At 46.3% G+C, this 9,841-nt stretch overlaps 1 long non-coding RNA gene across 2 annotated transcripts; it reads right to left on the bottom strand.

Annotated features, from left to right (window-relative positions):
* Positions 1-2,728: 2,728 nt before the first annotated feature.
* LOC102498843 (uncharacterized) lies at positions 2,729-6,882 on the bottom strand. 2 transcript variants are annotated; one of them, XR_336278.2, is made up of 3 exons: positions 6,778-6,870; positions 6,009-6,163; positions 2,729-3,182 (listed from the first exon to the last, which is right to left on the bottom strand). It is a non-coding gene; the product is annotated as an uncharacterized LOC102498843 (long non-coding RNA). The 2 variants fall into 2 exon arrangements; XR_003551421.1 differs by having other exon boundaries at positions 2,891-3,182; positions 6,790-6,882.
* Positions 6,883-9,841: the final 2,959 nt, after the last annotated feature.

The raw sequence follows: 9,841 nt of genomic DNA, 5'->3' as shown, positions 1-9,841 counted from the left end.
GAAGTTTTCTATGCTGTTACTTGAAGGATGTGAGATTGAGGTAAGAATCACAAGTTTCTTTCTTTCATTCTTTTTTATTTTTTTGAAATATTACACCTTGTTGAATTCTAGAGTGGCTAATCTATCCTCCCCGGCTGACAATAAGGATGGAAAAAAGCATGAAAGTTTAAAATAAGAGCATACATCACTGTTAAAAATGTTGGAACAACTTTTGCTGTACTGGTGAGGCAGTTGTAATTTCCTAAAGCATAAAGTAATGATTTATTCTTGTTCAAATAAGAAGTCATTTCGCTTTGGATTCTGAAGTGAATTTATACACACTGATTGTGCCCTCTGCCTTACAGAGCCCTCTTCTTAGCCTCTCATGCTAAAATATAGCAGTTAGAGGACAGAGAAATCTGGAATTGGGTAGTGTGGGCTGCAACTGTAAAGCCCACACTGATGGGTTTTACTCATCTCTCTTTTTCTGGGTATTGCTTGTGTCCTCTTTCAGCTAAATTATTTTGATAGATTTATCACAGATGAGCAAAAGATTGTTTTCTCTGATAATGAAATAACCAGTTGTGCTATCAACCAAAAATGTAAAAAGGAGGACTTTCATCTCAAAAGAGAATCCGGTCCAGATCAGCCTGGAAGCAAGCAGAGAATACTTCAAAGCCAGTGACGGAATAGCAACTTTGCAGAATCACTGAGGATACCTGAACAGTTATAAAAAGATGGTTGACCTTAACAGGATCACAAGTTTCTCTTGAAATAAGAATTCTGTTGTGCACTAAACTATTATTAAGATTCCAACATTAGGGACTCTAGGACTGGTCTAGTGGTCCAGTAGTAAGACTGCTGAGTAAAGATCTATTCTGTGTCTCCATAAAAAATTTGGCACTGACTGCTGCTAACAGCTCGGTAGTCTTGTTCAGTTTATAGAATTATGATTTTCTAACTTGTGATTCTTCTAGATAGAGTTGCTTTTCTTTTCCCAGTTTTATTAGAATCTTCTTGAAAAGCTCTTTTCTTTCTCTCTCTTTTTTTCCCTAGGTTTTTGCCTTAGTGTGTGTGTGCTCTCATTGGAGAGAGAGAAAATGCAGTGAGGGGGAAAGTGAGAAATCACTCCCCCCGCCCCAGTGGATGGCCACACTGCAATCCCTTTTCCTCCATTCTCCTTTGGGATCTTGGGCAAACACACACAAGTGCCTGACATGATTTTGAAGCCACTAGGTCTGGGACTTGAACTGCTGTCAGCCATGTGGTAGTCCAGCTATGTAACCACTATGCCATCAGCTGGCCCTTTCTTGAGAAGCTCTTATTTTGAAGAGTTTGGATTCCAGATCATTCATTCTGAGTTCCATCTGACTTCTTATTGAAGTATCATTATTCTCTCTTAAACTGCTCTAAGCTTTCTTGAAATGCTGCTTGTGTCTGTAAAAATAGATCGACTTCTTTTAATTTTTCTACTATGTGCTGTCTTACTCTTTCTTCAGTCTTCCACATATACTCTTCTACTTGAACATAGTCTACCGTATTTATTTCCATTTAACTTTTGAGTTTACTACTTCTTGTTCCAAGTTCAGTTTATTCTTTCTAGTTTTACACATTTTTTCTCTGTTTTCATAGATGACAACTCCTGCTGTTTGATTCTTTGCATGGAAATGTACCTATTTTGAAGATGCATTTTCCACTTTTGCTATAAGATCATCAGTCTTTTATTTTAGCATAGTAAGTTGAATATCTGTTTCAAGTTGACTGGCCTTAAATCTCATTGGGAACTAATTTGTCCATTTTTGTATTCATTTAACTTCTTTCCTGTCATTTGTAAGAGTTTCTTAAATCCAGTTATCCCTGTTTCTAATTTATCCCTTGACCTTTCAACAAGTTGCCTTCATAGTTAAAGCAGCTAAACAAAAACCACAAGAAGACTCCAAGAGAATTTAATATGTAATTATTGCCTACTCTATTTACTTAATTTTAGATGGACAGATACAATTGTATGTATTATCATGTGCAGCATGATGCTTTGAAGTGTATATACACGGCGAGGTGATTAAGTCTAGGCAATCAACATATGCATTACCTCTTAAAGTTATGGTTTTATGATATGATTAACATCTACTCTTAGAGCATTCTTTTATCTTAAAAAAAAATGTGGGAACATGTGGTTGCCAGAGAGAAACAGACACAGAGAGAGAGACAGAGAGGGAACCTGAGAAATTACTCTCCAGGGTTGATGGCCATGCTGCAATCCTTTCTCCTCCATTCTTCTTTCAGGATTTTGGGCACACATGCACATAAGCTCAGCGTGTTTTTCAAGCTGCCAGGTCCAGCACTTGAACTAATCAGTTGGCCATGTGGGATCAGGCCACTCTTACCACCATGCCACTTCCTGGTCCAACGTTTTTCAAGAATACAATATATTATTATCAACTATAGTCATCATGTCCAAGAGAGCTATTGAAATGATTTTTATTTTATTTTTATTTAAAATTTTTAGAGAGATTTTTGCTATAGGGTGCATGCACTTGCTGGAGACAAAGACCAAGAAAATGAGAAATAACCCTTGGTGGGATGCTCATGCAGTAATTTCTTCTCTATTCTCCTCCTGGGATTTGGGGCACACATGCACACATGCCCAATGTACGTTTCAAGCAAGCAGGTCTGGGACTCAAACTCTAGTTGACCAGGTGGGAGTCTAGCACCATAACTGCCATGCAACCTGCTGGTCCCTGTTGAAATTATTTTTATTTAACTGAAATTTCCTATCCTTTGATCAACATCTGTCTAGCCCCCTCTCTCAAACTGTCTCTCACCCAAAACATCTTTATGAAATGGACAATTTCTGGGAAAACACATTGTCAGGTCATACCTATGATCAGCAGCGGAGTCAGGCAGCAAAGGTGGAAGAACTAGAGTCAGACTTGGGATTTAGCAAAAGTCAGTAAAATTTATTCTGTGTAAAAGCTCTTGGGTGAGGTTCCACGGTCTGAACAGAGGCCGGGAGAGTCACATACAAAAGATTGCTGTTCATCCTCTCGTAGGAGCCCGCAAAGACCGTTTGCCGCACATTACGGCATCCTGTCCTGGCCAATGGGAGACGATGTTTCTGTTCACGTGGTGGCGGGTGCGCCAAATGTGGAGGGTGGGAAAGTCGGTTGCTGATGGCGCACCAGATGCAGAAAGCTGGAAAGTTCCTGCTGGTTGGAAAGTTTCCGCCATGTTTCTTTTCCCTTCTCCCAGACCCTACATTCAGACCTTAAAGGGGTAAGAAATAACAACCATTCTGGCTGCTTCAGGCTGTTAAGGGACATCGATCTGGGGCCCTCTATTGGGAGGGTCTTGGGGAAGGGGTGCGTAGGGGTGCAGGAGCATCTGATTAATTGCCACTCGAGTTATGGTGGATACGCATTCCCTGAGAAAGCGTAAGACACAGGGTGCAAAAGCCAAGATTAGAAAAATAGCTGTTAGGGGTCCCAGAAGAGGCAGTAACCATGGCGCTAATGTCCACAGTCCATGCCAACCTGTCCAAGAGTCAGCTGCTGCTTGTCTCTGCTTAGAAGCTAAATCTTTAAGCTGTTTGGCCATGTCTCAGACCACTTCTGAATCATTGGCATAGAAGCAGCATTCTTCACCCAGAAATAGACAGAGTCCACCTTTTTTGGTGGTCAGGAGGTCTAGTCCTCTACAGTTCTGTAGGACAACATCAGCTAGGGAGTCTAGCTGAACTTGTAGGGTTTTGACAGTTTTTGCTATTTTTTAGCCCTATGAACTCTGGTGTGAGCTACCAAGGGAACATCAACTGTCTCATTCCCCTCTAGGAAGTCTATTTGGAAGGTGAGAATTGCCCAGGTACAGGTTCTGGACCAGTGTTCCAGGAAATACTGGTAAGCATAGGGTCCGCACATGAAATGGAACCCCAGGTATTGAGAGCAAAGTGCAGTCCTATTTCAGGAAACGTGTGGGTGCAGGACATATTACCTACCTCAATGGAGCCTTGACTTAAAAGCAGCCTTGAGGCTTGGAGGAGAGAGGTACTTGGGAGACTGGTCCATCCCATACAGAGGTCAGATTAACTATTGGGGTATCATTGGTAAGGTAGACTGGAGTGGCATATATGTGGGGAAGGGCTGTTGGGATGCAAAGCCAGCAGCTGGACGCCAGATGGGGCTTCATCCGAGACAGGAGAGCATGAATTGTGTTAATAAGTATAATAACTCTCAGGTCGAGTTGAGGGTCTCCTCGGGGTGTAGGGAGTCTCAACTGGATTAGAGGGGCCTGGGGTTTGAGTTTTTGTTTTGTGTCTTGGATGGCAGCTCAAGTTTCTGTAGGACATTTACCTCCTCCATCTGGGAGCCCATACTGTCTAAGGCTTTCATAACATACCCATTTTCATAACATATCCTGGGGGAGGGGGGTGTGTGTAACAATCATGGTTCTCTCTGCATTTTCCTATGAAGTAAGGTATATTTTGGTTCTGGCATTGTTGGATTGTTGTGAGATCAAGGCAGGCCTTGTTGCCTTTCCCCTGATGTACGAACGCCAGTTGGGTTGGGAGCCCTAGGATGATAATTAGAGTATTAATTCCTTTTACATGGCCAAGCATTGGCAGGTAGGATCCCAGCTGTAGGTGGACAGTGGTCTGTTGGACAGTCCAGTTGCACCATGTGAGGCAATGGGGAGAGGAGTTACCATTTACTTCTGGTAAAAGCCCAAGACCCTGGGGTAAGAGGATTAACAGGGTGACTAACCGCACGGGGAGAAGGCAGCCCTGGTTAGCCAGCCCAGACATTTTAGACTTACCATGATTCCCACAAGTAAGAGGTATAACACTGCTAGCAAAAGCCTTTTCCAGAACACCCATTCCTGTGGGGCCACTGCAGTCAGTCCAACCGAGAGAACTAGGGCTAGTGTTATGGAGGGGGCCTGGACAGGTAATTATAGGCGTAGGGTAGAGATGACATAGGCTTCTGCCATGAGGGAGAGAAGGGGGTTTTTCTAAGAGTTGGAAAGTCTGTTTAATTGGAGTCTAGTGGGGCCAAGTTGGGTAGATTTCCAGCTGGAGTGAGAGGTTGCCCTCTTCAGTCTAGAAAGGTGGTACCAGCAGGGCTTACCCAATACTTTAGCAGCTGTTGGGATGGTGAGTATGACCATGTGGGGCCTGACCTTTTAGGCTGTAGAGATCTTGGGGAGAGGTCTTTTATGAGAACTGAGTCCCCTGGATGTAGTATCGAGGGAGACTCAGTAGAAGGAATCTGGGGTAAGGTTCAGTTAGCTTGTTCTTGCAGGAGAGCCCGGAGGAGGGCCAAATAGGGGAACTAGTCAGCCAAGAGTGGCGTCTGTGTAGGCAGATGATGGTTAATCAGAAAGGGTCTGCCGTAAAGCAGCTCAGAGAGGCTGAGACCAGTGGGTTTTTGGGGGATTGCCTGTAGATGAGTGAGTGCAATGGGGAGCAGGTCAGGCCACCGCTGATGGAGTTTTAGTAAGTTTGGTAAAGGGGGTTGTAGGGAGAAGTCATGGGGATGAGAAGGCCACACTGTAGAAATTGAGTGATGATGAGTTTAAGCCCCAGTGGGTTAGTTCTAGAGCTAGGGAACTGTGGGTGAGAGGGAAGACCGAAGAGTCTTTGAGTTTGATGAGTATTGGAGTACGGTGAGAAGCAACAGAAGGGGAGGAAATGTCCCATACTATGGGGTTGACCTGGTCTGGAGAGATAGGTGGGGGAGGGGAATTAGGCCTGGCAGAGGAGGCCAAGAAAGGGGGAGGAGTTAAACTGAAAGGTGATATGCAACTTTGCAAGAATGTCACAACCTAGGAGGGGTGTGGGACATGTGGGAATGACAAGAAAAGAGTGGGAAAAGTACATTTTCCTGGGGCGGCAGGCTAAGGGTTTGGTAGAGAGAGGATATGAGGGCCAGCCATCAATACCCACAATAGAGACCTGGAAGGGTAACAAGGGGCCAGGGCATGTTGGGAGGACAGAGTAGGTAGCCCCCATGTCCACGAGGAAGTGAACGGCTTACCCGCTACCTGAAGCTGGACCCTGGGCCCGGCGAGGGTAATTGGGGTGGTCGAGTCCGGGGTCCGTCAATCCTCAGCCAGTCCCATCACGGCCAGGTGAAGTCGGGATGATAGATCTCCTCTCGGCGTGGAGGTGTTGGGAGTGGATCTTGTCTCCCTTTTTAGGGGCAATCAGAGCTCCAGTGACCCATTTTGCCACACCCTGGGCAGGGTTTAGTGAGTGGCCTGGGATCTGGGTACTCAGGGGCCCAGTGGCCTGGCTTGCCACATTTGAAGCAGTTTCCTAAGGGAAGACTGCATCTAGGGACCCCCCCTTCTGAGGTGCAGCCACAGGGCAGCCATCAGGGCTTGGGCTTGCATGGTAGCCATCTGTCTGGCCTGTTCGTGATGGGTTACCTCAGCGTCCTCCTCTTGGGAGTTGAAAACTTTAATCGGATGTTCACCAGGTCTCAAATGCGGGTCTGAGGGCCCTGCTCAGCCTTTTTGAGTTTTTTTTTTTTTTTTTTTTTTTTAATATCAGGGGCCAACTGGGTGATAAAGTGGGTGGCCAGAATTACTGCCCTGACCTCTGGGGAGAGTCGGATATGGAGCTGCATAGCCTCAGTGAGGAAGCTCAAAAACATGGCTGGATTTTCTTCTCAACCCAGGGTGACTTATCTCTTGGGCTTCTTGTTCCATTCCTGCCGTAAAGCATCGCAACATGTAGTCATGACACTGGCAGTTGGGGTCGCCTTCCTGCTATCTCTGTCTGGGATCAGCTTCAGGGATTACCTCAGCACCTACCGCTGTGGTGGCATCCTCCACGTGGGCCCTGTCAGCATACTCTCTTGCTGCCGCCTGTACCTGGTCATGCTCATCTGCCATCATGGCGGATGTCATAATTATATGGACATCATGCCAGGTGAGGTCATAGGCCTGTGTAAGATATCTGAATTCCTTGATAAAGTGGGTGGGGTTGGCAGAGAAGGAGCCCAAGTACTTTTCAATGGCGGACAGATCTGCGAGGGAAAAAGGAACATGGACTCGATTGACTCCCTCAGCCGTGGCCACCTCCCATAGGAGAGCCATTACCTGGGGTAGGGGTGAGTCATTCGAGCATGTCCGGCCTGTAATGCGGGAAGACAGAAGGACTGTTGGTGGAGGGAGGTGGGGAGGATTCTTGGGGTAGGGAGGTGGGAGACAGAGGGTTTGGGAAAGTTTAATGGAGAATCAGGAGGGGGTCTCAGTGGAGAGGAAAGAGATTGCGGGAGAACAGTGAGAGCAGAGGATTCTGGGGGTTCAGAAGTTTCCCTGGAAAGGCTAGGAGCAGGTTTTTGGCCCCCACTCACCTTAGCAAGCAAAATCTGGGAGGGAGAGCAGATAATACAGAGGTGGGGACCAGAGCGCAGTATCAAAAAGCCTGAACATGTGGGATTTCCATCCATTTGCTGGCAGTCTGACCAAAATCGGTGAGGTTGGTCAAAGTATTGAAATTGAAAGTGCCCTCGGGTGGCCAGATAGATTTGGGCCAAGCCGTGGTCGACAGGAAGACCAGGTGGCATTTCGATTGTTTTTTGGATCAGGTTTGGAGGCAGCAGACCCCGTGATGGATTAGACCTCAGGTAGAGAGAATGAGCTGAGAGGCATCCCCTTTGGGTATAATCTCTCCACAGATAGGAGGGTGAAGGAAAGTGTCGTCCAGGCGGCCCTGAGAAGAGATGATCCTTAGGGTACCCCTGGAGCACCCAGAATGGATGGGGAGTGTTCCTGGCGCTGCCGCGACTGCAGACGGGAAAGCTCTGGAGGTCTGAAAAATGGGGATGGGGTTGCTTACCTTCCCAGCTGGATGACTACGTGAGAGGTCAGATGGAGGGGCTCTAACCAAGAGGCATTCAGCCCCTCCCGGGTTTCAGCGGCAGATGTAGGTCAGACTTATGATCGTTGGAGGAGTCAGAGGCGGCAAGGATGGAAGAACCAGAGTCAGGTTTGGGATTTAGCAAAGCCAATAAAATATATTCTGCGAAAAGGCTCTTGAGTGAGGTCCCGTGGTCTGAACAGAGGTGGGAGAGTCACATCGGAAGGATTGCTGCTTATTCTCTGGGGCCCTTGTCCAGTGAGCAGTTGCCACAGCATTAATGGCATCCTGTCCTGATCAACAGGAAACGATATTTCTGTTCAACTGGTGGTAGGGTGCCAAACGGGAGGGCAGAAAGTCCCTTGGTGATAGCGAGCCAGATGTGGAAAGCAGGAAACTTCCTGCCAGCGGGAAAGTTTCCACCATGTTTCTTTTCACTTCCCCCAGACCCTACACACATCACTGTTGATTTATATGTGTGTGTCCATCTTAAAAAAAAAAAACTGAAAATATTGCAGACGTTATGTAAGTATTTTCTCCTTCAAGGGCACACAACACCTATTACTGGTGGATTCATTCAGCCCCAAGAAGATTAAAAATTGCCATGCTAATGAATATGTCTTAATACTTGACAGAAGATTAAAAGCCTTTCATTTATGAATTTAAAACTTGACAAAGCACCAGAAAGGAAAGTCCCATCCAGTTATCAAGGCTGTTTAGGGAGTTCTCACTCATTTCCTGCTGGAGAATTTTTCTTGGTGAGCTCAACTCCTAGCTTCCCAAGGAGCAGGAGCAGGAGCCACAGGAGGCCTTTGCCATTTGTCCACAGGAATGGGAATAAGAATAGAATTCCAGGCACTGTAGGGTGAGACACAGAGCAGGGTGTGAGGGGCTCTGGGGGCTGGGCCCTGGGGCTGCCATGCTCCCTGTAGTAGGCCAGCTCAGTGCAGGGCACTCTGCTCCATCTGGTGGTTCTGGGAAAACTGGGGCTTTGGCTGGCAATAATCCTATGTGATTTTCTTAGAAAAAAAGAGTTCCTAGAATCTAAGAATGTCACCAGAGAGTCTACCCCACCCCACACCTTATACCAGCCCCAGCAAGTGACTGTGCCTGTGCTTACATTCCACCGTGACAGAGACCTCACTGTGTCTAAAGTCTCTGTCCATTTTTGGACTGGCTCTGAACACAGAGAGCTCTCTCTTAACAGTTTGAGTGAAAATCTACCTCTCTGTATCTTCTTTTTCTGATACTAGTTTCCTCTGAAGATCATGTGTTACAAATATGATGCTCCATCCACTCAAATGCTCTTCAAGTGGGATTCAGCAATGCTTGGAAGAGCTGTTCTTTTCTCTTCCTAAAAATACCAATTTTGCCCTCCCAAGCCCTCTTCATAGTTTCCTGGAGCATGTGCCAACTTTTACTGCCTCTGGATTTTCCCACAAGCTATTGTCCCAAGGGCTCGGAAGATTGAATATCACATGTCTTGGAAATTGTGGGCAACAAAGCCCTCCAATTTCCTGGAACAGAAGTGTCCCTGGCACACTTAGCTTGATGGGCACCTATAGACTTCCTCAAGGTCTGAGGGGCAGATTTTTCATCCATGTGGTTACTGAGCACACAGGTGCGGCTGCTATTGGGTTGGCTCTGGAGAAGACTCACAGCCAGAATCTAGGGATTGGGAGCTGGTCCTCATGTTCTTCTTCTTCCCCTTCCTCTCGACTTCTTCTTTGTCAGAGTGCATGTGTGCTTGCTGGAGGGAAGAAGAGAGAGAGAGAAAGTACCCCCATGGGGAATGGTTATGGCGCAATCCCTTCTCCTCTATTTCCTCCTCCTTTGGGCAGGCACATACGTGTACCTAGCATGTTTTTCAAGTCTAGGTCCAGGACTTGAATTTCATGGTTGGTCATGTGGGATCCAGCTGCTTTAACCACTAGGCCATAAGCTGGCCCTGGAGTCCCATTCTTAATGCATTTCTTTAATTCTTACTATTATTTATTATTT

The sequence above is a fragment of the Tupaia chinensis genome, unplaced genomic scaffold (genome assembly GCF_000334495.1).
Source record: "Tupaia chinensis unplaced genomic scaffold, TupChi_1.0 Scaffold000684_1, whole genome shotgun sequence".
NCBI classification, from domain to species: Eukaryota; Metazoa; Chordata; class Mammalia; order Scandentia; family Tupaiidae; genus Tupaia; species Tupaia belangeri.
The sequence above is the reverse complement of the archived record's forward strand: the minus strand, read 5'-3'. Positions and strand labels throughout refer to the sequence as shown.